This window comes from Lynx canadensis, chromosome B3 (genome assembly GCF_007474595.2).
Source record: "Lynx canadensis isolate LIC74 chromosome B3, mLynCan4.pri.v2, whole genome shotgun sequence".
NCBI classification, from domain to species: domain Eukaryota; kingdom Metazoa; phylum Chordata; class Mammalia; order Carnivora; family Felidae; genus Lynx; species Lynx canadensis.
In genome coordinates this window covers 8,960,109-8,962,891 of record NC_044308.2, presented here as the reverse complement: position 1 = coordinate 8,962,891, position 2,783 = coordinate 8,960,109, and positions in this window count along the sequence as shown.

Genomic DNA, 2,783 nt, shown 5'->3' with positions numbered 1-2,783 from the left:
TAACCTATGATAACCTTTGTGATAACTCAAGAGACACGATGAATTATGGAACAAATTTCTGATCCCATGCTGGATAGTTAGTAGGAGGGGAGGATGTGCCATTACTTGGGCACAGAACAGGCAGCCCTTCATTCCAAAGGGAGTGCCAGAGGCCCCCCCCCCCCCAGTTCTGCTATATGATTTAATCATGCTCCCAACCCCATCAAAATATGCACAAAAGGATTAAGTTACCAAGTTTTAGGCAACAGACATATATAAGGAAAGATACGCATTTCCATAATTTGTCAAATAAGTCTTTCTGGAGAACCTGATACAAATATACTGTCTTTGACATGTTCTCTTCTACTTGTAGACATTATTTTATGATGGGAATATATTTATTCTTTATTACAGTCACTAAGTATGAGTGATTCACTTCTTCAGTTGATCTGTGAGTGTTATTAAATGCCTTATTCACTGATGGGTTCATTCTTTTATCACATATTTATTAAGAGTTTACTATAGGTGGGGTACTGTGTAGGCACTGGGGACAGGATGGTAAGTAAAATAGATATGGTCCCTGTCCTCATAGGTTTTATAAATTAAGAGGGAAAGACATGTTAATCATAACATCCCACAAATATTTATAAAATCCTCGTAATGATAACTGGTAGTTGAAAGGCACCTTGGTGAAGGGCTTTTGGCTGGGATATTTCAGATTTCTGATTGGTTGAATTTGCCTGTGGTCATCCTGGACCAAACGAGACGCCCCGCCCGTGTACAAATATGCCCTTCTCTGTGACAGCTCCGAAGGTGAGGTTATGTTGCATTGCCTATTTTTCATACGGTTTACCTAGTTTTTATTTGTATTTACTACATATTTAACATTGTTTAGTTGATCAGATTCATGGGATAATGAGTCCCAAATGTAATGCCCCCACCCAAATGATACCTAGGAAACATATATCTGTGTGTGTGTGTGTGTGTGTGTGTGTGTGTGTGTGTGTGTATAGCATTACATAGACAGATTGTTGAAAGTCTGAAAATCATCTGGCTTGCTGGGATTCCATGTCCTTGGGATTAAAGTGAAATATGGGAAATGGAGTATCTTTTTGCTCTCAGTATTCACCAGTAAATGTCTGCATGGCAGACTTAACGAAGACTTGGGACCAAAGATGTTTGTGATGGTATTGAAACCAAAGGGCAGCATAGTAAAAAAAAAAAAAAAAAAAAAAAAAAAGATATTGGACATCCCAGATTTTAAAAGTCCCTCAAGAGTTTCCTTCCTTAGGGAACCTTTGCTGCTAGTTCCTTCAGTTCAGGCTCCTTCATTTCCCCATGTTGCCCAGTCTATCCCAGCTGTGCCCTGGGGGTGTCTTTCAACAACTATTTCCTTTTGTTGATGATATTAGGACTTGCTGAAGGGAACATAAAAGGATCCCATTATCGAATAAATTTGGGGAGCTCTGGTTCAGCCACAATAGGATTTTTAAAACAGATTTGTCAGTCTTTAGTATGCTAATACATGTTGTAAATTTCTAGGAAAGTGATTTATAAAAAAATCTTTAAAAAGATTCATTTTAAGCATTTCTTACAAATTGTATCATTTATGATGATTTTGACCAGGCCACAGAACAAACCTTGACTTATAATGATCTGAGCAATGAGAAATTTTATTGTTTCGTGTGACTGGGAAGGTCAGCTGTGGGATAGTTGATCCTGTGAGTCAGTGACAGCATTAAGAGGTTAGGTTTTCCCTTCTTTGCCTCTGCCATATTCAGTATTGACTTTATACTCAGATTGGTAACAGAATGGCTGAAGCAGGTACAGGCCTCAAATTGAGAATGGCTATATCCTTAAGAAGAGGAGTGACCATTGCTTCCCAGGGCTCTTTCTTAGGAGATAAGAGACTTGTTCTAGAATCCCTCAGTAGACTATTTCTCACATGTCTTTGGCTAGAATTGGGTCTTAGTCTTATTGCTAAACTAATCCATAGCAAGGATGGATGAGCCCGTCCTTAAGCACCTGGCTACACATGGGATAAGTAGATACCTGCACAAAATAGAGTTTCCATTTGGAAGGAGATAAATGCTGGGCAGGCCGCTAATAATGTCCATTAAAGAAACATTTACAGAATTGTTTCCCTCCCAAAATTGATATGTTGAAGCCCTAACTCTAATGCAACTGACTGTTTTTGGGGATAGAGTCTTCAGGAAGTAATTAAGGTTAAGTGAGGTCATAAGGATAGGGCTCCAATCTGATAAGACTGGTAGCCTTATAAGAAGAATGAGAGAAAGAGAGTGTACACCCAAGAAAAGCCAGATGAAGGCAGTGTGCAAAGGCAGCCATCTGCAAGCCAGGAAGAGAGATCTCACCAGAAACCAACCCTGCTGGACCTTGATCTCAGACTTCTAGTCTCCTGACCTGTTAGAAAATTAATTTATGCTGTTTAAGCGATCCGGTCTGTAGTATTTTGTCATGGCAGCTCAAGCTGAAATTAATAGGAAATTAATATAATGCAGTCTTTTTTTATAATTTTTTAAATGTTTATTCATTTTTGAGAGACAGAGAGAGACAGAGCATGAGCGAGGAAGGGGCAGAGAGAGAGGGAGACACAGAATCTGAAGCAGGCTCCAGGCTCTGAGCTGTCAGCACAGAGCCCGATGTGGGGCTCGAACTCAAGAACTGTGAAATCATGGAGTGCCTGGGTGGCTCGGTCGGTTAAGCGTCCGACTTCGGCTCAGGTCATGATCTCACGGTCCGTGGGTTCGAGCCCCGCGTCGGTCTCTGTGCTGACAGCTCAG